At 43.9% G+C, this 25,111-nt stretch overlaps 1 protein-coding gene across 9 annotated transcripts in view; it reads right to left on the bottom strand.

Moving 5' to 3' along the window:
- LOC129041960 (uncharacterized) overlaps nucleotides 1–25,111 on the bottom strand; it is a 208,282-nt gene that overhangs the window by 31,608 nt on the left and 151,563 nt on the right. For 5 of the 9 annotated variants that reach the window (XR_010127292.1, XR_010127291.1, XR_010127290.1 and 2 more), the window contains one exon: nucleotides 7,487–7,607. The exons of the other annotated variants lie outside the window; for them this stretch is intronic. The gene's annotated coding sequence lies outside the window, so the exon portion shown is untranslated. The remainder of the gene's footprint in view (nucleotides 1–7,486; nucleotides 7,608–25,111) is intronic. 9 annotated transcript variants of the gene reach the window in all.

Here is a 25,111-nt window from a genome sequence, read left to right as displayed (position 1 = left end):
CTATGGTAATGACTGAAGTTTAACTGAATAAGACAAGCTATAAAAAAAGAGAAGAGATGAGATGAAAGAAGAGAAAAAAAGAAGCTGTCATGCTCTTATTATTCCAAGTAGGCAAAACCTTCATTTTTCCAGTGAAGAGCTAGCCTCTCTCTATACAGGTTTTCTGTAATCTCAGGAAGGACGCAACGCCTTATGTAATTGTCACATCACAGATTGTCACTGCTCTCCTTAAGGTGCTGCCTCTTCTCCATGATGACCCTTCAGATGTCTGGGAAAGATTCCATGAAACAGAAGGACCCTGGAGTACGCTTTGTTTCTAATTTTGCCCTGAGGTGCAATAGGCTGCAAGAACCCCCTTTTGGCACACAGCTTTCTCGTTTTCTGGAAACTCTCTTCTAAATAAACTTCCCAAATAGGGATACAAGGTCAAAGTAAGGCTTTGATGCCTCTTGACAAATTGTTACTCCAAAAGAGCAAATTATGCTGCCACCGGCAATGGAGGCATATGCCAGGCTCTGACACGTTCTTAAAATAAACCCCAAAACCGGCCGGGTGCGGTGGCTCACGCCTGTAATCCCAACACTTTGAGAGGCCGAGACAGGTGGATCACGAGGTCAGGAGATCAAGACCATCCTGGCCAACATGGTGAAACCCTGTTTCTACTAAAAATACAAAAATTAGCTGAGTGTGGTGGCATGTGCCTGTAATCCCAGCTTCTCAGGAGGCTGAGGCAGGACAATCGCTTGAACCAGGAAGTCGGAGGTTGCAGTGAGCACTCCAGCCTGGTGTCAGAGCAAGACTCCATCTCAAACAAACAACAACAAAAAACACAAAACCTATTCTAATTTTTGGCAACCTGATGGGGGAGGTACATTACCATTGTCTGATTTTCTGGTGAACATCACTATGACTCCCAGGGACTCCAAGTTCACTGATGTGCTATTTTCCTCATATGAGGTCTGTGTAAGAGCACCCACATCTTGTTAAAGTGGGTTTTCTGCATAGAAAGAGACCTCTTTCATATAGGCAGGCCTGAGGGGTGGAGTGGTGGATGGACAGAGAGAAAGTCAGGGAGAGGAGAGTGGGAGCCTAAAGCCTCTGGGAAAGAAGGAAACAGGAACAACAAATGAAAATGTTTGTATAAAAAACTGCAAAAGAGAAAAAAAAAATCTCACGTCCACTGAGGACACATCTCTACAAAATGTATGCAGGCACAGCAGGAACGGGGGCAAGAGGCCAAGCAGACGTGAAGGCAAGAGTTGTAATTGGGTGAGATGATGGCTCTGGGGTTTGGGCATTCTTTAAAATTGTTTTTATAGATGTGGTTATATTGATTTTCAAATAAGATAACCAAAAAAAACACAAAGTATGTTAGTCCAAGAATAGAAAAATAAGAGCAGAGTCAGGAGAAGAAAGGCAGAAAATGAAATAAGGGCACGAAGACAGTATGATCAGTCTCTTCCATCCTTAAAACCCCTCTAGGGCATCCCTCAGGGCTAAGGATGAGGTCAAGCTCCTTCCTGCAAGCAGGGAGGTCCCACATCACTCCTCCAGCCCCGTCCGTGGTCGCTGGTCAGAGGTTGCTCCAGCTCGCCCCTAACTCCAGTTATCCAGCCCAGGCCTGGGTTGGGATCTCCACAGAGCATTCCTCTGGCCCCTCTGTTGGGTTAATCCCCACACCTTCTTCTGGGAAGAGCCTAAACATCCTTTCCCCTGGGAAGCCTCCCCTTTCCCCTAAAGTCGAATTGCTGCCTAGTCTCATCCTGCCAAGACATCCTGTGTGTTCCTTTTCTGAGTGTCCCACTGCAATGGCTTCTACTGAGCTGCTCCAATATAGACCTTTTGATTAGAAGTCTAACCATTTCAGGAAGGGGACATCACACGGGGACTGTGCCAGCCTGGAAGGAAGGACTGGCCTGGGAGACGGGACAGGCAGAATGGGCTGGACAATGCCCACTAGATAACTCCACGTCAGTTTTCCCCTTCTAATCTCTAGCCCCACACCACCAATCCAATCAACTCTTTAAAAACTTATTTCTCAAGTGCCTGTTATCACCAAGACATTGCAGTGAGAAATTGCAAAACCCAGGCCATTCCTTGAGTGTATAACCTAGTTAGGGAGTCGAGAGTTCAACATGAGGATTGTTAGATAACCATGCAGCAATGAAGTATAAGATAAAACAAGATTGTCAAAGATTAATTGAGTGTGGGCACTGTGTGGTCTGGGTTCAGGAGAGCAGGGTCACTGTGGCTGCAAAGGAAAGTCCTCTGAGAGCCAGATTTAAAGGATACCCACAGGACAGGCAGGTTTGCAGGGGGTGGGGTGAGAGGATAGCATTCAGTGATCAAGGCCTAGAGCAGGGAAGGGGTATTGCATGCTCAGTGGCCAGCAAGAAGTCCCCTGAGGGAGGGTGTGTTAGGGTCAGAATTTTAAGAACCTTAAAACCCAATGAGAAGAATCTGCACTAGGAAAGAGACGAGCGAAGAACCACATAAAGCAGAGCAGCTGATGAGAGTCATTTGTGAGGACAGATGCTCAGGAGAGACTAGAAAAAGATCCTGTTAAGAACCTCTTATGAAAGTTAAAGCAGGAAGACAGGCATGTGGTACCAGAGCTGCCACCTCCCACCTACAGGCGTGTTGGTCAACACCAATTCATTAGAGCCCACTTTCCTACCAGGCCCAGTTGGGACCTCAAAGTTGTTTCCCATTCAGGGCCAAGAAAACCCCTACCAATGGATCCAGAGTGACAGTTCAAACTTATTTTGCCTTGCAGGTTGTATTAGTACTAGTCAGAAGTGATGCTGTTATGCTGCACTAACATGTCTTTCCAAATTTTAGTGGCTTAAAGCAACAAAGATTCATTTCTTTTTTCAGCTGCATGTTCATCACAGGTCAACCTGAGATCACGCTCAATCTCAGCATCATCCAGACCAGGCCAACGTGGCAGCCTCTACACATAGCACTGATCAGCAGCAGGCCAGAAGAGAGAATGACCTCTGAAGGGTTTTTCACTAGAATTCCAACATGAAGGCCAGAAATGACATGTCAATTCTGCTCACTACTCCTTGGCCAGAATTGCTCACAATGGGCAAGAAAGTTCAGTCTTACCCTGTGGAAGGCAGAATCAGAAACAATAAATGGCCTAAGTATATCCCCTTTCAGGTCACGTGGAATTTACTATTCATCCATTCAACTAGCAAGAACTTATTTTAAAATGGCATGCTCTGCACCCAGCCACTTTCCTTCTCATTATCTTCTTCTGTTTTCTTCATAGTAATTGTCACTATCTGAAATATCTTAACTGAAATGCCTTGTTTATTGATCTGTCATCTGTTGTTGCCTGTGTCACAGACTAGGTTCTAAGCTCCATATCTGCCTTGTTGGCAGTGTGGGGCACACAGTAGGACGCTCAGCAAATATTTGTGAAATGAGTAGGTGAATGAATGAAAGGTTCCACAGGGCAGGGACTCCGTCGGCTTAATTTAGTGTGCACAATGTCCAGCACATTGTCAGAACTCAGTGGGCTGCTAAGAAGTTGGCCAGTTTTTTATGTGTCTGCTTGAAGTGACATGACTCAGCACTTCTTCCCCCCTTGGTGCATTTCCTCTCTCTTTCCCCCTACAGGGACTTAAGCTGAAGACTGGTCTTGACGGATACTATGCCTATTGATTTCAACCCTGAGATCCCCCAACTAACCTTTCTTCCTTACCCTCAGGGTTCAGGGCCAGGTTTCAGACTGGCCTGAGAACACAGGGACCAAAGGGAAAAAAAACAGCCAGAGTGAAAGAGAAATGAAGAAGAGACTTCCGGCTGGGCGTGGTGGCTCACACCTGCAACCCCAGCATTTTGGAAGATTGAGGTGGGTGGATCGCTTGCGGTCAGGAGTTCAAGACCAGCCTGGCCAACATGGCAAAACCCTGTCTCTATTAATGATACAAAAATTAGCCAGGCGTGATGGCATGTGCCTGTAATCCCAGCTACTCTGTAGGCTGAGGCATGAGAATCACTTAAACCCGGGAAGCACAGATTGCAGTGAGCTGAGATTGCACCACTGTACTCCAGCCTGGGAGACAGAGTGAAATTGTGTCTCAAAAAAATAAAAACAAAAAAGAAGAGACTTCTGAGAGGGATGTAACCAGCCCTTGCACACGCATGCATGTGCACGTAAATTGTAAATGCTTCACTCTAGTCTGGCCTCTTCAGGAACTTGCTGTGCAAACTTGGGCAAGTACTTCCCCCTGTAGGCCTCTGTTTCTCTGATAGTAAAATCTGGGTATTGAAGAAGGACATTTCTAAAGGGCCTTCCAGATCTAAAATGCTACAAGCAAGAAATCATCTAGGGGCATATTTCTCAGAGCAGGGTCCGTGGGGTTACAGCTTTTATAAGGCTTTTGTAGGCCTCACACACATTGTATCAAATACATTAATTGCACTCATATCCTTCATTAAAAAATAATTCCTATGTAACTGTGAAAGTTGAGGCGAACTTGACAAGTTGACATAAAGTTCTATAAAACATACAGTATAACTATTTCTATTTTGCAGTTTTGTTTTCATAATTTTCAGCTAAGAATTTTACATGTTTGTTCTCAAGGCTGCTTGTGGGTCTCTGAAATATCAATAAGTCCCAGACATTCTGTTTATAGCACTTAACTGGTCAAATGGGACTATCTCAGATGTTCGGTAAAAATGTCATTTGCAGGCAGGGCCCCACCCTAGACCCACTGAATTAGAAAATCTGTTGGGGGAACCCAGGAATCTCCATTATAGCACGTTTCCCAGATGATCATTTGCAAACTGAGGTTTGAAAACCACTGCCATAAAAAGAGGCTGAGGAAATGGGCTGGGGGAGGCAATTAGGGAGGAGGAAGGAGGGTTACAAAGGTGACCAAACAAGGGTGAAAAGATGACGGTGCATGGCTTATGTTTTGCATGTGTGCAAATGTGCTTCTGCCCATGTGAGCCCACATGTTCCACCAGAGTAAACACATTTTGCAAAACCATGAATCGCTCTCTGCTGAGTCCCTCCTCCAGACCCGGAAAATAATACTCAAACTCAGTCTGAGACTGCATCCCCTCTGGTGATTTGCAGGAGGAGTTAATATTTCTAGCATATCACTGGGCACCCAGCCTGAAGACTGAAGGTGTTTCTGCCAGGGACGGGTACTGCAGGAAGGACTATCAATAGCGCTGTCACCCAGATGCTTGCAGCAATGAGTTCTAGCTTTGGTTAGTAATACATACTGGTTCCATCAGTGAGCAGTCTTAACTCATCTGTGGGGATGGAGGTTTTCTTTAATCTTTTTTTTTTTTAATTCACAGATAAAATTGTATGTATTTACTATTTACAGCATGATGTTTTGAAGGACACAGTGGATACATTATGGAATTACTAAATCTAGCTAATTAACATGTGCATTACCTCATGTAGTTATCCTTTTTGTGGTAAGAACGCTTTACATCCACTCTCTTAGCCTGGTTCATGAATACAACACATTATTAACTATAGTCAAAATCGACTTCTTGTACTTATTCCTATCTAACTGAAATTTTATATCCTTTGGCCAATATCTCCCCAACCCCCTCCCCAGACTCTGATAACCACCAGGCTCCTTTCTACTTCTTTGAGATCAACTTTTTCAGATTTCACATACGAGTGAGATCATCTAGTATTTGTCTTTCTCTGCCTGGCTTGAGACACACACACAAAAGTTGCATGTGTACATGTGTGTGTGTGTCTGGCACACATATAAATCTCAAAATTTATTTATTTATTTTTTGAGACAGAGTCTCACTCTGTTGCCCAGGCTGGAGTGTAGTGGTGCAGTCTCAGCTCACTGCAATCTCCACTTCCTGAGTTCAAGCAATTCCTGTGTCTCAGCCTCCAGAGTAGCTAGGACTGTAGGCATCCTCCACCGCACCTGGCTAATTTTTGTAGTTTTGGTAGAGATGGGGTTTTAACATGTTGGCCAAGATGATCTTGAACTTCTGACCTAAAGTGATCCTCCCACCTCAGAATCCCAAAGTGCTGGGATTATAGGCTTGAGCCACGGTGCCCGGCCTGCGTGTGTATTTAAGCATCTGCAACAATTACAGATGAAACCTAGCAATAAGAAGTCATCAAACTGTACTGCTGAGTGCTGGTTTTCATGGTGCCAGGAAAGACCAGGATAAAGGCGTAGGTTGGAAAGAAAGGGTAAACTAATTCAAAAGGCCAAGTACTGTGCTAGGGATTGCCTAGTATGTCTCACATCAATCCACTGGGGAGAGCATTATCTGTCCCTTTCTTCCAGTGAGGAAACCAAGACACAGAAAAGATCTGTGACTTGCCCCAGATACTGCAAGATCAAACCCTGACCCAGCTAACCACAAAGTTCACGTTCAGTGCCCCGTGCAGTGCTGCCTGAAAGTTCCCTAGCTTTAAACATAGGAGGGATGGGAGAAGGAAGCCTGTTCTAAAAAGGGGGAGCCTGAGGAAACTGATCTCTCAAATCAGAAATAACAACCCAAGTAATTTCTCAACAATTTAATTCACAAGCAACCAGTGGTTATTAGAAAAAAAATAAATCACGGATTAGCAATAAGAAAAAAAATACACATATAACCACATCCTCCCCCAAGTAATGGTGTTTTTATACGTCTATATTTTTACTAGCAAATACATATTTTTTCTAGCCTACAAATGACATGATACTATTTTTGAAATTTATGAAAATTTATATAATTTTGCCTTTTTAAGAACATGGATAATGTGTTTGCTTGCCCAGTTCTCACCTTCTGTGAATTTATGTCAATCCATACACTTCTTTCCACCTTCTAAGGGGGAAAGAGGAAATCCTTCACTTCTTTTTTATTTGTTTGTTTCCTGTTGTTGCCTGCTCCTCTGAACAGATGCATTTAGGAAGGGTTAAAGAGTATCCTAGGAAATGTTGTGTTCTGGTAGATAATGTGGCCTTTAGAAACACACTAAACAAAAATTAAGTTGGTTTCTTCCTCCTCATAGATGAAAATGAAGAGTAGGTTTTGTAGCAATTGAGAGAAAATAATTTTTTAAAATTATCTTAATGCCAAAGGAAAAAGCAGCTGTCCTGTCTCCCCCTGCACCGCAGGGAGCAGCCCTCCAAGTGCCCCCATCACCCCTTCCAGGCATCCACCAGTTGGGAGAGTGAAAAATAGCCTCCTTTTCACTCCCCTGTTGTTAAGGAGGCTCCCTATTGAGATGCAGTTAATCACATCAATTAAGAGCTTTCCTTGCACGTGGCCTTGCCTGCCAGGCACTGGCCCTGTGTCCATGGGAAGGTGGGTAAGATAAGCAGCCAGTCAGGTCATGTGATAAATAAAATACAGATATTTTGCTTTTTCCTCTCTATGTTTTTTCACTGTACATTTTTTTTAAATCGGGCATAAGTCACATGCAGTGAAATGCTCAATTCATAAATAAACAGTTTGATGAGTTTTGACAAATGCAAGTATTCAAATGCACCAAACCAGCAAGATGTTCCTCCCAGAAGATGTTCCTGGGCCCTTCATAGTTTCCTCTGCCGTCGTCCCAGAGATAACCACTGTACTGACTTCTAGCACCGTCATATGAATGGAGTCACATTCTGTGTTTAAAGATAAACACGAATAATGAGCCCAAGAATGAGCAGCTTCTAGCGGAAATGTAAAACAGAGCAGACACTTTGGAAAAGAGTTTAGCAGTTGCTCAAAAGGTTATACACAGAGTTACCATATGACCCAGCAATTCCACTCCTAGGTAGATACATGCCCAAGACAAATGAAAACATACAACCATACAAAGTCTTGTATGAACCTTCAGAGCAGAATTAATCGTAACAGCCCCACCCCCAAAGAAACAACCCAGTGTCCATCAACTAATGAATGAATAAATAAAATGGGGCATATATTCATACAATGGAATATATTTTGGGCATAAGAAAGAATGAAGTATATGTTGTAACTTAGATGAACCTTGAAAACATTATGCTAAGTGAAAGAAGTTGCTCACAAAAGGTCATATATTCTGTGGTTCCATTTACATGAAACGCCTACAATAGGCGAATCCATGGCCAGGCACGGTGGCTCATGTCTGTAATCCCAGCATTTTGGAGGCCGAAAGGGGCAGATCACTTGAGGTCAGGAGTTTGAGACCAGCCTGGCCAACATGGCGAAACACCATCTCTACTAAAAATACAAAAATTAGCTGGGTGTGGTGACTCACGCCTATACTCCCAGCTACTTGGGAGGCTGAGGCAGGAGAATCACTTGAACCTGGGAGGTGGAGGTTGCAGTGAGCTGAGATCACGCCACTGCACTCCAGCCTGGGTGACAGAGGAGACTCCATCTAAAAAAAAAAAAACAGTGGTTGCCTAGGACTGGGGATAGAAGGGAGATTGGGAGGTGATATCTAAAGGTTACAGACTTTCTTTTGAGATGAGGAAAATATTCTAAAATTGGTAAATTGTATGGTATGTAAATTATATCTTAACAAAGCTGTTTAAAGAAAAAAGAACATTCAGAATCAAAAAGAGTAAAGACAATTGTAATGGGCAGAAAAGACAGACCAGTTTTCCTTCATCGGAAGTTTAACTGCAAAAGTGTTTGGCATTGTGGCCTAAGGACCCCATGCCACCTGGGAAGCATAATTGGTGTTCAGGAAAGAAGGTCTCCTTCCCTCCCATGAGAAGGTTGAGGAGTTGTCTGCTTTCCTTAGGAGTCCCTGCCCTGTTCCCAGAGTTTAGACTCTGAGAGTCCAGGAACTATTCATCAGATTCATTTGTTTATTCCACAAACATTTATTACGCTTATGTTTAGTAGGAAGTACATAACCACATTTAGTCCTGACATTGCTATCAAGTGGCTGCATTTATAGGGATATCTTGAATGCCTCTGTGTGTCTGGCCCTGCGTTTAGCAGGTGATCCTAGGAGACTAGAGTGGTGGAAGGAGCTCATCATGAGAGCGAAACCAAGAACTTCGAGAGCAACGAACTGGTTCTAAATTCTTTCTTTTTGATGGAGTCTCGCTCTGTTGCCCAGGCTGGAGTGCAGTGGCATGATCTCGCTCACTGCAAGCTCCGCCTCCTGGGTTCACGCCATTCTCCGGCCTCAGCCTCCCCAGCAGCTGGGACTACAGGCACACGCTGCCACACCTGGCTAATTTTTTGTATTTTTAGTAGAGACGGGGTTTCACCATGTTAGCCAGGATGGTCTCGATCTCCTGACCTTGTGATCCACCCGCTTTGGCCTCCCAAAGTGCTAGGATTACAGGCGTGAGCCACCACACCCAGCCTCTAAATTCTTATTCTACCATACATTAGTGCATGACTTTCTTTTTTCCTGCCTCACAATTCCTCACCTGCAAAGACCAATGACTTACCCTATGGCTGAACGATGAAGAGTCCCAGCTCTAGGAACCAGAAACCAACTCTACCACTTCCATGCTGCATGTGGCTTCAGGTAGTTTCTGAACCTCTTTGCACCTCACTTCCCCATGTGTAAAACGGGGATGGTATGATAACTGCCAACACTATGCGGGACTGGATGAGCTTACACCTGTAACCCAGGGGGTCAGCAAACTCTTCCTATAAAGTGCCACATACTCAATATCCTGGGCATTGTGGGGCCACCTGGCCTTACTGCCCCTCGTCATCTCTGCCATTGTAGCATAATGCAGTCATAGGAGATATGTTAAGAAAAAGGGTCTGCTATGTTTAATAAAATGTTATTTATGGACATTGAAATTTCCATTTCCATTTCATGTGATTTTCATGTATCACAAAATATTCTTCTTCTCTCGATTTCCTTCACTACCACTAAAAAATATGAAAACCATTCTTCACACTAGGATTGTACAAATACAGTGGTGGGCACAGATTTGGCCCATGAGGCATAGTTTGACCACCCCTGGTGGACATGTAAACAGTGTCCAGCACATAGTCAACTGCCCTGCCCAGCCATTGAGCCTGGGCAACAACGGCTGAGCATTCACCTGTGTTGAGCTGCATACAGAGCCTTTCCCTGCCATATCTCATTCAAACCTTATCATAATTGTACAAAGGGGGTCCTCACATGAAAAAGCCAGGACTCAGGCGAGAAAAGAAGCAGAGTCATTGTAAATCCAGGTCTTTCTGACGTGAGCCATTGCTTCTATCCGTGATAAAATATGTGCTGGCCACCAGGACACAACAGGGAACTGACTCACTTGGGCTCACCTCCAAACAATACAAATCATGATTTAATTAATCTGAGATGTGTGTTGCACAAAGCAAGGGCTGGAAGGAGGAATGAAAGGGAACTCACTGCACAGTAAGCAGTGAGGGAGACCCTCTAAAGAAGGGATGATGGCCTGAGAACAGCCATGTGTCTGGTGCAATACGGAGTGCCAAACAGATGAGGCTGGAAAGGTAAATCCACCCTGAAGCCCTGCTGTGGAGGGCTCGAGGACATGGTCGTCTCTCACACTGGGGGTGGAGGGAGACACTGGTCCCCACTTTTTGAAAGGGAACTCCGCAACCTCAATAGCCTAACCAGCCCTTGTTTCAGCCATTCTAGTTTATGGGAATATGTCCTAATAAAGTAGGGAAACATATTCACAAAGATTTAGCTTTAGGAATGTTCATGCCAACACTGTTTATAATAGTGCCAAAGTTGAATTCATTTCCTAAATGTCTGCCCTAGACACTTAGAAAAATTCAAAGGGTTTTGCCACTTAGGTCTGAACAACGTTGAAGGCTGGTGTCCAAGCAATCAAATGGTGATGTAGTAGAAGTGCACATGTTGATGTCAAAGTATATTTATCATGTATTTAGTAAAAGAGCTATTTACAAACTAATGTATATACCACCATACAACTATACACACACACACACACACACACATGCATGCATCAGTTTGTTTAATTAGTTACATCTAAGTGATATAAGGGTTTTTCACTTTTTCTGAAAGAGGTATGTACTGCTTTATAATAAGACGTGAAATAAAACTGATGTTGGACAAGAGTTTAAAACTCCCAGTGATTTAATTGGTTAGGTCGAATCACTATTCATTAATTTACTCAATACATCCTTAGGAAGGATCCATCACAAGCTAGGAACTGAAGAATCGAGAGAGATGAGACAGACAGAGCTCCACATTGAGTAGGAAAGCTGGTCAGGTAACCACGTCCATTCATTCAGTGGCGCTGATGTTCTACAGTATTTGCAGAGAGGAGCCCCAGATCCTGATGAAGGGTCCAGCCTCTTCCCCTAATTTGATCTCAGGGTTGGCTTACACCCCACACAATCAGCTTTTGATCAATTTGACAGAAGACCTTCTGGTATCCATGATGAGACTAGTGTTTGGATTGAAAGCTAGGCCAATGATACCACCATGTGAGCCTTTCTTTTCCTCACTCACAAACAGGGTAACCTCTCACAGCTGTCAGGATAAGCCAAGGCTCGGGAAGTGTTCTGCAAAGGGCAAGTCCCTGCACACACTGTGGGGGAGATTTAATGCCGAGATCCGAACCTCATTCTACAAGGATGACAACCTGGAATTTAAACGATGATGGATGCCAAAATGCAGGGAGGAAAGCATGTTTATGAACTGAAAGGCTGAACAGAGACAGGCAGTGAGCAGTGGGATTCTAGGTCGCCGCGCCTTGGAGGGACGGACACCTCATTCTGTACCTCCCACCTCAGCCAGTGCCAGGGTGGCTCCTGACTTTCTGGTGCTTGTTTGTAACCCCAAAGACAATCTGTACATTTGAAATTGGATAAAATTTCCCTGCAGGTTTTTGTTCACATATATTAAAGAGAAGTGTATTTAGGAAGAATTTAGGACCTAGGGCCATGAAAACAAATCTTAACATATCTTTGCCGGTATAGTAGAAAGAGAAAAGGGTTTTTCCAGTTAGGTCATAAGGGTTTGAATCCTTGTTCTGTGCCCTTTTGTAAGCTATTATCCCTTAGCTTCAGGGTAATAATACCTTTTCTACATGGTAAGTAATAAGAAAAGCAACGTTTGTATACAGTATTGATGCTCAATAAAGAGCAGTTGTAATTTTCTTAGTGGGAAGGCCTCAAGGAACTTACAAAGCAATGAGGTCATATCACCCAGAAACTGGACCTGGGGTAAATCAGCTCACTCTGAATGGGACGGAAGCTCAGGGTGGTCTGGTTGTCTCACAGCTAAACTTGACGTCAGCTCAGCCTGGAAGTGGTGAGGTGAGAATACCCTGTCTTTCTCAATGATGCGGGAAGCTAAACTAAACTAAAACTCCAAATGTGAAACTGGCCCCGTGTTCTGTACTCCTCTGAGATCACAGTTGTGCATGAAGAGAATGCATTGAATTTTTCTGGGGAGGGAAAGGAAAATGAATTAACCAGAGAGTAAAGAAGGTACTGCTGGGGCAAGCATGGGCTGCCAGGGACCCATCACGATCAGAAGCGCCTGTGACGTTTCTATCAGAATCACCCTAGAGCAACTCGCGAAATAACCAGATTCTAGGTCAATCTCTTGGAGTCAGCAGGCCTGGCGTGGGGCCCAGGATTCTGTATTTTACCAAGACCCACTGATATACTTCTGATACATCCCAAGGGCAGTCTTGGCAACCATTTGTGCGGTGGAGAAGGCACTAGGCATTGGCCTCGGGAGGTCCCAGTTCAACATCCAGCTGAAGACCAGCTCTCAAGCGCAGTAATAAAATTTTCTCAAATACACTGGGGCAGGGCCCAGGTTAAAGCAGCCTGGGACTTGTGTACAGGCTGCAAACATATGTATAAACAGGGAAACATCTTTGTGAGCTATGCATGCAATTTTATGTATATACGCAATGAATATATATTGTATATATAAATATATACACATGCAGGTGTATACGCAGACACATATGTATGCATATATGAGTATACGTACATGCACATTCAAATGTAAATACATGAACGCATGTATACAGGCATGCATATGCATATAGGCATGAATACACACATACTCCTATTTCAATTAATCCTCACACAAGTTCCACTTTAGTATCAACATTATCCCCATTTCCCTTATAAGGAACCTGAGGCATGAAGGAAATAAGAAACTCACCTAAGGTCCCATAGCTAGTCAGTGGCAGAGGCAGGATTTGAAAAGGACAGGCTGACTCCAGAGTTTCTGTTCAGAGGTCACTACATTATTACAAACCAACCCAAGAGGTTAAGCAGAGTAGAAGCTGAGAGTCATAAACTTGAAAAGCAACTTGTGCCCAGGGTGGACTGTGTCCAGTAATGAGTGATATGAGTCCTCCCATTTCTGTACATGCATATTGTTTCTCCCATCAAGAGTTGGAGTTGGTTTCCCTGCCTTGAGTCTGGGCTGGTCTGTGGCTGCTTTACCAGGGGAAGGTGATGGAAATGATTCTGTCCTAGGAAACTTTCACATCTACCCACTTGGGATTCAGCTACCCAACCTACCATAAAGAAGGTTGAGCTAGACTGCTCATGATGAGAGACCTCATGGCAAGACAGAGGCCACCAGCCACTCCAGTCACCCCAGCTGAAGCACCAGACTCCTAATTTAATGCAGCCACACACCGATTCCAAATGCTCCCATGTGGAACAGAAGAACCACCAGCAGAGCTCAGCCAACTTATAGAACTATGAGAAAAATAAGTTGTTTAAAGCCACTACATTTTGTTATGGTTTGATGTGCAGCAAATAGAGAACTGATTCATGCATCTACATGGCTTGCAGTAAAGTATAAAATTTAGAATAAGCAGCATTATGTGTTGAGCACTAGGCCACGCAGTGTATTAAGTGCATTACATTCATTGTCTTGTTTAGTCTTTATTGGCATTAATGTAGGAGGTGTTAATATTATTTCCATTTTATTGATAAGGAGACTTAAGCCCAGAAAAGTTAAGTAACTTACCCTCAGCATTGGCAGTTCTTGGAGTTGTATCTAAATCTGTCTCATTCTAAAGTCTGTATATTATGATGTCCAAGGTTTTTAAAATAAAAATAAAACAAACACAAAGCTTGCATGTAATATCAAGATTCTCCAAAGAAACAGAATCAATAGAATGTGTGTGTGTGTATGTGTGTGTGTGTGTCTGTGCATGTGTGTGTTTGTAGGGACATTGAGAGATTATAAGGAATTGACTCACACAATTGTGAGGACGGTTAAGTCTAAATTCTACAGGGCAAGTTGGCAAGATGGAGATCCAGAGAAGCCTTGATGTTGTAGTTTTAATCCAAAGGCATCCTGGAGGCAGAATTTCTACTTCCTTAGGGAACCTCATGTGTTTTCTCTTAAGGCTTTCCACTGATTGGATGAGGCCCAACCACATTATGGAAGATAATGTGCTCTACTCAATGTCTGCTGATTCAAATGTTAATCTCATCTGAAAAATACCTTCAGTGACATCTGGACTGGTGTTTAACGAAAACCTGGGTAACTACCCAAGGTGACAGATGGAATTAACCATCACATGGCATTTCTCTTACTCTGTGATCTGTGTCCCTGAAAACCTGGGCCCAGCATTCCCAGTCACAGTCATGATTCACACAAGCAGCAAAATAAATGAAAACTGCAGTCAGAATCTGTCAGATTAAACATGGAGTGCCCAAATCATGTGGCAAGAGGCAACCAGACACATTGAACCCATCAAGGAATGAGCCCAGAAGACAAGGAGAACTGACACAGTTGAAGCAGGCCATCAGTGTTTCAATCAACAGGTGCAAGGAACTGAGGATGGCAACAATTAGGAAGCCATGGTTGGTTCAGGGAGTCAGCTTTACCCTCAACTTGCTGTGAGACCTTGGGCCATACCTCACCTCTCTGAGCCTCAATTCTCCATGTAAGCTTGCTGTTCTGCAAAGAACTGTCAAGTTCTTTCCATACTTCTCTTCAACTTCATCTTAGGCACAGGTCATTGCCATAGCAACCTCCTTTCAATTGTGGGAAAAAATCTAACAAATCCCATTTTGCCACTACAAAGAAAGTGGGGTACAGAGTGCATCATGCACTTCCTGGTGGCAATAAAGTAAGTCACTGGTGAAATCTCAAAAATTTGGGAACCCCCAAAACTCAGGCTCTTCTCTTCCTATTTGTTGGGAGAACCAATAGGAGGTTCTCACCCTGTTGTCACACACTGGATGCTAACTTAGCATTTGTAGGAATTCACATCCTCCCACCACCTCCTATAGTCACCAGCAGATATGCAACCCAGAACCCAGACTGGCAAGAGGTTATCATTCACACTGGATTTTGCTTTTTTGTCCCCACTAAAGGCAGCTGTTTCCTACAAATTTGTGTCAATCAGGCCAGGAAGTTTCTTTTTCCCTGCAATCCATTGTATGCAGGAAGATCAGAGGGCCCTGTCAGATACAAGGACGGAACCAGCTGGGCACTTGGAGATACAGGCTGGCTGCCCTGGCCTGGCCTTGCCCCAGCCCTCCTGGTTGCTCAGCCAGTCCACTGTGCTGGTGCAGCTGTACCTACCGACAGATGCTGAGAACAGGAGACTTGTTATGATAATTAATTAGGAGCACTGGCATCACCGTAAAGAGCCTCTGTTCTGTTCCAAAGCCAGCTAAGAAACTCACATCACTCACATCCTTTCCTGTCTCATAAACATGCTGCCTCTAGTCCACTGAGGGGCAAGGGATTGAGCTTGTGTCCTAGGGGTAACCTCTCCAGTAAAACAAAGCCATTCTGAGGAGCCTGTGTGGACATCAGGCTGGACTACATCACATTCTCATCTCATGGATGAAAAAGCTAAAGCTGATAATGATACCTATATATATTAATACCTATATATATAATACCCATATATATAAAATACACATATATAGGTATATGTGCATAAAATACACATACATAGGTATTTTACATATATAATATATATAAAATACATACACACACATATATATATATATATGTATATATACCCCTCCAAGATGGCAGATGACACTGTCTGAGCACCCACTATAATCTACACTCTCATTTTTTTCGCCATTAATGTAAGATTAATAGTAAATTATTAATGCATTTCTTCCATGTTGATCTAATAAAACCAAGACTTAATGAAGTTAAACAGTTTGTTCATAGTCACTTAGTGATGAATGAGCTCAGATCTCAATCCAGCTGTGTTAAATTCCTAGATCCAGGTCCCTTCCTCTTTACTATGCTGTTAACTCTGTGCCCAGAGCATAAACTGCAGTGAGAACTTATCCAAGAAACAGGATAATGACCCTTTGTTTCATGCACCACCCATTTGCTGAGCATCTTTGCTGGGGTGGTCACTAGAAGAAAGCACTAGAAAGGTCTGGCAGAGTGGGTAGATACACAAATCCTGGAGCCACTGTGAGGTTTAAAATCCTGGTTTTACCATCTACTGTCTTCATGGGAGAGCTAGACCACATTACTTAGCCTTTGTGTGCCTTGGTTTGTTCATCTGTAAAGTGAAGTTAGTGACAGTATATCTCAGCTGGGTCTAATGAGGAAAAAATAATTTGGTAAACATAAAGAACTTAAAACTGTGCCCTACACATAGTGTGACAACAGCACTGGTTTTATTGTTATGACTGTGGTAAACACAATTGACCTCATTCTTCCCCTTACAGGATCCCAATCTAGTGAAGGAATACAGATGTGAAATAAACAAAACTAAATGTATCATTTTAAATAATACTTTGAAGAGAAGAGTAATGTGAGCAAGATGGCAGAATAGTAGTTTCCAGTGTTTATCCCTTCATAGAAACAGCAATTTGAACAACCACCCATGAACAATATACCTTCACAAGAGCTAAGAAATCCAGATGAGCAATTACAGCAGCTGGGTGGAGCATAGAATAATAAAAGATGCATTGAAAAGGGTAGGAATAACAGTTTCACATCACACACATCACCCTTCCCCCAAGATAGCACAGTGCAGCATGAAGACAGAAACCCTTCATGTGGAGGAAGGAGAGTGAAGTAAGCACCCAACAACAGGGCAGATCCTAGTACCAGGTTGGCCTTCACAGACCCATGCTACAGGCATGAACACAGTCAATAAAGCCATCCCAGTGTATCTCAGTGCTAGTCTGGCCCCCAGGGACCCAGAATCTAGGCCTGTACCCATGGACTCAGGCACCAGGCTAGCCTGCTTAAGAATTCCAGCAGTAAACTTGCCCTCAGACCCTGCCAGCCAATCCACCCAAAATATCTTGACTGGTGAACAACTTTCTTGGCCAAAGCTAATTGGTAAAGAATAAAAGAGATCTCTACTTCTTAAAATATGTAGACATCAACACAAGACCACAAGGGTTACAAATAGACAAGGAAACATGACTAAAAAACAAACTAAAGCACCAGTAATCAATCCTAAAGAAATTGAGACCTATACATTGTCTGACAAAGAATTCAAAATAATTGTCTTGAAGAAACTCAACTGAAAGAGAGCACAAACAACAAAATCAGAAAAACCATACATAAACAAAGTAGAAGTTCAATAAAGAGAGATAAACCATTAAAAAAAGACCCAAACAGAAATTCTGGTGGTAAAGCGAAATGACTGAACTGAAAAATTCTATAAGGAACTTCAGCAGCAGACTTGATCAACCAGAAGATGGAATCAATGAGGTCAAAGACAGGCCATTTGAAATTAGTCAGAAGAATAAAAAGAAAAAAAGAATGAAAAAGAAAACCTATGGGACTTATGGGACACCATCAAGTGAACTGAAATACACATTATGGGAACTCAAGAGGAGGCATAAAAGCAGAGGAGAAGGTGATAGAAAGTTTATTTAAAGAAAAAAATACACAGAACTCTCCAAATCTGGAGAGGAAAATAAACATCCCAATCCATGAAGCCCAAATAATTTGTAATTTATTAAACATAAGGAGATCTTCATTGAGACAAATTAAAACCAAATTCTTAAAAGTTAAAGATAAAATTATGGGCATCCATCTGAAGGGAAGAGTCCTCCTCTCCTTGGGCACAGAACTTCCCCCAGTCCCCAGTCAGCACCAGATTCTCAGCTACCTATGTCTTATGCAATCCAGGCTTGGCACAGATTCCCAATAATGCAACCTTCTCACTGGGTGATAGGCTATGTGAAGACAGAGTCTTCATTTTATGCATCCTTACAACTCCAGTGTGAAGCACAAACACAACATATCATGTGCACTCAATCAAATTTCGTTCAATGAAAGAACAAGTGACTCTCTTTCATTCTCTTGGAGCTGAATACTCAATGGTCCCATAAATGGTTCCAGTGCTCAAGCTGAGAATCTTACACCACAGCCAATGCCCTGAAGAAATTGAGACTGTGCTGGGAAGTCAGACACAAAAAGAAAGAGATGAGGTCCACTCTTGCTGTCAGACATGAGGAACTAAGAGTCTTTCAAACAGAGGAAGATGACTTTGTGGCAGAAAAACCCACAGAGGAAGTGAATGATGGAATGGAACTTGAGGACAGGTGGAGTTTGAATAATCAGTGGGGTAGTCAATTAGAAGGTTAGGGAAAGCCCCATTCATTTATCTGACAAATCAAGCCCCAGCAGGAGTCTTTAGTCAGGTTCTTCTCACAAGAACCCTGCAGGCAGGAACTATCAGCCCAGGTTAATGTCAAGGATACAGAGGCTTGGAGTGGTGAGGTGGCATTCCTAGGGTCACAGAGCCAGCAACTGTTGGAGGTGAGGTCTGAATCCAGCACTCTCTGAAGCCAGAGCCCATGGATCTCTCAGGCATCCAAGGGAGAAAAAACAATGGGATCAAAGCACAGACGTCAAGGAAAGCAAGTAGTGTTTAAAAGACAAGAAGTGAGACCTGTTTACCAGAACTGACTCCCCACATAAGAGGCTCGGAGGCATTCAGTCTTTATTCACAGGCTGGAGTGATGTTGTGGTGGACTTAATGCCCCCTGAGAGGTCTGACTTCAAGCCTGTGGGTGACATGGAGCTACTGTTTTTGAGTTGGATAGGGACATGGTCAGAACTGTGCTTTCAGAATTCGGACTTGGCCACTGGAAGAAGAGACAGTTAAACTCAAGTTGCCCAACATGAGGCATGGGATGGGAGAGGTTGGGGGAGGGATGGAAGGAAAACAGAGTGGGCACCAACAGGAAGGAAGCAAAGTCAGGAACTGCTGGCTGGAATGGGTCCAGGGAGAGGGAAAACCACTTCTCCTTCCCTTTCTTATGATTGCAAGATTAGTACTTGAGAATTAGGCTGCACAGGCCAGGACTTCCCAAAACTCAGGAGGGAAAGAGCCCAGAGCATGTGTCTCCAACGGAGGCTATAGCTCCAAATCATGTGATCATCAGTCATCTCCTTGCCCAACCTGGAGCCCTTGTCCCCAGTGTACTTTGGGCTCAGACAGTCCCTCAGGGGCTACAGCAGTGTCCTTTCCTTCAGCATTCAGGGCAAATGAGAGGCAAAGAGATCAATGGAATGCAAAAGCATTACTATAGACGAGAAGTCAGACGCACAGAGAGGTTCCACTACTTGCCTAATATCACACAGCAAGTACGTGCCAGAATCAAAATTTAAACCTAGAGCCCCTGTGTAAACCTTACCTGAATCAGTCAGGGAGCAGCAGGGAGGCAGTGGAAGAACAGGCCCCCAGACCTCACTCTCCAGCTGCCTTCCCATCCTGCCAGTACCTTCCAAACAGATACCAGAGAGCACGGCAGCCCCGTGTTGCATCCACCCTGATAATGCATCCACGCAGGTCAGCCTTCTGGGCACAAAATAAGGCAGAGAAGAGCAAGGAGTGGACCTGGAGGGGCCCATGGAAGCTCCCCAGCACCCACCACTCCAATGGCCCAGCCCCTGGTAGGTCCGCAGTGCCCTTTACCCTACAGAGCCACAGAATCCCCAGGCCTTGACTCTGCCGCAAGGGCCCGCCTGCCTCTCAAGAGAAGGGCAGGGCCCCACACAGGCAAGTGCTCTGCCTCCGCCCAAAGCTGAGCATGCATCTCACACTCCCACCTTCCTTCCTCATTCCCTCTCCCTTGCCCTGCTTCTGTCAGCGGCTCCAAGATGCAAACATCTCGAAATGACCTACTTCTGTGTAGGTCAGCTAACAGGAGTGCTGTCTTAAGAAATGAGGGCCAGCTGATGCCCACTACCAGGCCCAGCCAGCCCCTCCCAGCCTCCCTGCCAGCCCTGCACATGGAGGCCTGGCGGCCAGGAAAAAGAAAGGGCTGCTATCTCTGATTCCTCAGGGCCTCTGATAAGAAATGTCATCCCTTGCTGGGTAATATTACCAAGCCAGATAAAAATCTCTATCAAGCTTAAACATATGGCTGGCTGCAGAACACAGAGCCCAGTGGAGAAGGGTAATTTATTTGCTTAAGCTGAAAACCCTGGGCAGCCGAGAGAAGTGCCTGAATAAAAGAGTAAGAGCCAAATTATAACCTCTTCTGACTTGGCATGGGGATTTTTCCCGGGAAGGATGAGACACCTGAGAACAACAGGGGGCTCTCCACACATTTCTCCTGACACAATAAGCACTTTCGCCTTTCTCTTTCTTCAAAGGGCACTTTCACTTATGTTATCACCTTTAATCCTCACTACAACCTCAAGAGAAGCATTTTTAGCTTCCTTTTACAGATCCGGAAATTGAGATTCAGCAAGGTTAAGTAAAGTGGCCAAGGTCACACACGCAGCCATGCTGGAGCGAGGACCCAAACCCCAGCAGGTCTGACTCATCATCAGATGGGGAGGCTGATCCCAGCTTCTGGAGAGGATCAGCTCATACATTCACTTAATCAGCGAAGTCAGATCTGCCCGACTTAACTGACAATATCAGCTACACATTGTAATCTTGAAGGTCCATTTCAAGGCTCTCCCCTGTCTCCTTGTTTCTCTATAGCCTAGAGGATAATGAGAAAGCCTTGCAGAGCATAGAAACTCAAGGAAAAGGATGGGAGGCCAGGGACAGTACCCAGGAGAGCAGTGAGTGACCTCAGGGCTTAGATTCCAGCCTCATGTGCTCAAGGAGTAGCAGGTAGAAGGAAATTGTGGAAAGAAAACTCCTCTCTCTGTTCATTCATTCATTCACAAATATTAGTGGAAAGCCTATTGTGTGCCTTCTCTAGCTTGGCCTTGGAGATACCAATGCAAATGGTCAGGCTAGGACCTGCCTTCATGGAGCGTCTGTCTTCTAGAACTGACTTACAGGTCAGTAAAGAGGCAATAGCCACAGAGTGTGTTAAGTGTGTTTGTGAATGCAGAAGTTCACATAACTGATCTGGGGTTGGTGGCTGTGCATTAGTGTGTAGCTGTTAGCATACTCCACACACTGTTCTAGGCACTATTCTTTAAAAAGTCAGCATTGTTAAGGTTGGCTTTGCTCTTTGGTAGTTAATATAGCTTCAAGATTGTTCCCAATTACTTCACATAGCCACTAATTTTTTAGATTAATTTTTGATTCACAAATAAAAATTGTATATATTTATAATATATGATGTGAAGTTTTGAATTGTGTATACATTGTGGAATGGCTAAGTTGAGTTAATTAACAGGTGCATCATCTCACATACTGATTTTTTTTTACTAATTTTTTAAACAGCTGTATTAGTGTTCCGTTTTATCACAATTTAATCAACCAATCACTAACTAATGAGCATTTAAGCTGAGTCTCATTTTTCTATGTCAAACAATGTTGTAATGAAGATTCTATTCTCATCATGCATGTGTTTCTGCACGAAAAATTCTTAGGATTCACCCAGTGTTTTTTAAGCTTGGCTTTTCCTGTGCTCTTCACTGTAGCAGTAGCAAGGTCTCAACAGTGTCCTTTACAAGATAATGGCTCCCATGCACCCATCCTCTTCAGACCCTGGTGGGGCTCTAGTAAAAGGGTTTTAGTTCTCTTTAGTGAGCAACTGCCACCATTTCCACAAAAGCGCACAAGAAAACAAAAACATTTCCCTTCAGGTGGCCAAGAAACCACTCCTCTTATCCCTGCCTCCTCTGGCCCGTGGTGACTTAGTTCAGAACCAAGCTGAACTTAGCAGCAAGACACCAACCTCTCTTCTCACAGGTCATTCCTAGAAAGTGTCAGCTTTCCTTTTCTTCTGGACTCTGAGGGATTCAAGAACACAGAAAGCCCAAGGCTAGCAAATCTCCACTGAAGCTCAGCATTCATCAAAAACTAAAGCCTGGCCTCAGAAAGCACAGCAAATGTCAACTGCACACTTTGGAGCCCAAAGTACCTTGGAGGAAGGCATCAGTCCCAAACAGAACACCTTTGGATAGTTAAAAGATAAAGAGAGTATGACTCCATGGCTGGAACAAAGTAGAACCTCAGACAAGAGGACATCCTGTTCATGAGAGGTTGGCCATCCACTGAAGACACTGTGGGGGGCCGTGAAGGGAGAACAGACATGAGAAAGGCAGAGCCCCGCTCATTGGTCCCCTGGAGAAAACCAAAAAAAGGGCTGTGATCTATGTGATCAGAGATGGAGAAACTAAGAGCCTGGGAAACAAAGAAAAGGGCCTTACTCACTCTTCCTGGACAAGTTAGAGAAGAGGATATTTGAGTTAGATATTGAAGAGTGAGCATTTAGAAGACAGAGAAAAGGCAGGGGACCTTCAGATAATACTAACAGAGAAGTGTGGCATGGAGAGTGAAAGAATGTTCATCCAGTGGCCAGGCTGTAAAGGGTATTTCTCAGGTGCTGTGCTAAGGAGCTGGGCTTCTCCCTCCAGATGCAATGGGGGGCTGTGTAGGCTCCAGAGCAACAGAATGACAGATTAGAACTATGCTTCTGCATCACCATGGAGCACGAACTAGTGAGAAGATTCTCGGCCATGTGGGAACCGGTATCCCACAGTTCTAAGAACATCCCAGAAGGCAACAGATGCAGTGACTTAAACAGGGGCCTACGGAGCCAGGCTCCCGGTCTTCAGATCCCAGCTCTGCCATTCCCAGGTTGAACAAGTTACTGACTGACCCCATGGACAGTTTTCTCATTTGGAAAATGGGGATGATATCAGCAGAGGCCTCTTAGGGCCATTTTGTTGGTTGCGAGCTGGATGAGTTAATATAAGTAAAGTGCTTAGGACAGTGTCTGGCACACAGTAGGGGCACAACACAAGACAGCTGTTGGGATGGCTGCCATCTCTCTTGTCCCCTTGGTTTCCTCTTTCAGCATTGTCATTTCTTCTGAAAGGTGAGCAGCTATGAATCTGAGCAAGAGTGAGCAGGTTTGAGCCAACACTTGCTTAGGAGAGCTGGAACTACATCTGAAATAGTTTGGGGTCTGTAGCTTCTTGTTAGTCCCCAGAATCCCTATAACAGGGATGCTCTAAGACTGTGGTCCTCAAATTCCACTGCATAATAGAATCACCTGGGGAGATGTTATAAATCCAAATGCCCAGGTCCCATTTCAGACAAAATCAAAATCTTTGCAGCTGGGGTACTAGCAGCAGGATTCAAAAAATCCTCTAGGCAATTCCAACCTTCAACCCAGTCTTAGAACAACTGATCTAAGAGTCAAATCCAACAGGAAAGGAAAACATGGCAGAGAGGAAAGCATCCCCACCCTTGAGTGGTGTCATCTGCAGAACTACTTCAGCTCATTATGAAGCCTCTCCTCATTACACCTTACAGGGCAGCTCGGCTGTCACATGGAGTTAGCAGACTTGAAAGTTGCCCTGGATCATTGCATTTGTAACACACCCTTCCAAAGTCTTCTGGAAGCAGGTAAGGGTAGAAAACACCAACAAATACAGCCATGTGGGTAACTCTTGTGGAAAAAGCATTGGGTTGCATGCAGACAACTGGTTCTGGCCCTAGGCTCTTTCATTAATACTACGTAACTTAAAAAGCATATAACACTTATGCATCAGTTTCTTCAGTAGTGAAATAAAGATAAGAACTTACTTACCCATTAGATAAAGTGTTTTTGGGGTACAAGCCAGAAGACATAGGTCAGCTGTTGCAAAGCATTTTTATTTAACATGTTTTCTAGGTCTTCAATGGAACATAAAAAGTTTAGGAGTGAGAAATGTCCCCTTAAAAATTTTTTTTAATGAGAGAAGGGAGGAGTCAAGGAGTAGAGTTGGTCGGCCACATGAAAGCTCCCTTCAGAGCAGGCTGCAGTGGTGCCTGCCCACAAGGGGTACAAGTGGGGCCAGTGATAGGGCAGGAGCTCAGGGTGTGTCCAAGGGCTGCCCCAGCAAAGACGTTAAGATAGGATATGTTATCTGGGAACAATGGAACAACTGTACCGTTGTCCTAAACCTGAATCTGCCAAGAGGGGATAAGACTCCAGGAAGCATGTCCCCAAACCACTGGCCAGAGTGGCCCCAACAAACCACTGGCCCATTTGTTCATTCCTTTATCTACTTACTCATTCATGTACCTTACAGTAGTGTTTGTCAACTACATATCAAGAATTGTATGGATGTACAAGATTGTAGGAATGCTGGAATGAATAAGGCTCACTCTGCACCCTCAGAAGGGACAAAGATAAGTAGGGCAAACAAGTGGTATTTAAGTACAACACAATGTGCTAAAGTATAATAAAATAACAAGTATAATAGTAAATAGCCACCACTCCTTGATGGCCAACTATGCACAGGCACCATACTTGGTATTTTATATTGAACATCTCAAATCCTTGCTATCTCCTCAAGGTAAGGATCTTTCTGGGGGCAAAGATGGTTGTTATAAGCATTATTACCTTTATTTAACATTTACTGAGTCCTTACTGTGTTGCAGGCACTGTGCTGAGGTTTTGTTTGTCACCAGCAGGGAGGCAGTAATGATTTAGATTAGAGCATGGGCTCTGGGCCCAGATTTGCCTGTCAGTAGCTGGGTGATTTTGAGGAAGTTACTTTACCTCTCTGTGCCTGACGCTGGGTGTGGAGGTCATCTCCAAAATAGAGACTTATGCATTTAACAAATATTTAGTAGGCACTTACCATTTTCCAGGGAATAAAGCACTTAATAAAATTAACAGAAGTCTCTGCATTCCTGGGGTTCATGGGGGGCTGGGGGTGTCAGACTGTCAACAAACAAATGAACAAGTAACTATATGGTGGGTCAGATGATGATAAGTGCTATGGTGATCAATTAAGACAGAAAAAAAAAAGGAAGATGGAGGTGCGAGGTGGGTGTTGTCTGCATAGAGTGGCCAAGAAAGG

This window comes from Pongo pygmaeus, chromosome 7 (genome assembly GCF_028885625.2).
Source record: "Pongo pygmaeus isolate AG05252 chromosome 7, NHGRI_mPonPyg2-v2.0_pri, whole genome shotgun sequence".
Lineage (NCBI taxonomy): Eukaryota > Metazoa > Chordata > Mammalia > Primates > Hominidae > Pongo > Pongo pygmaeus.
Note: the sequence above shows the minus strand (reverse complement) of the source record. Positions and strands in the feature narration are given on the sequence as shown.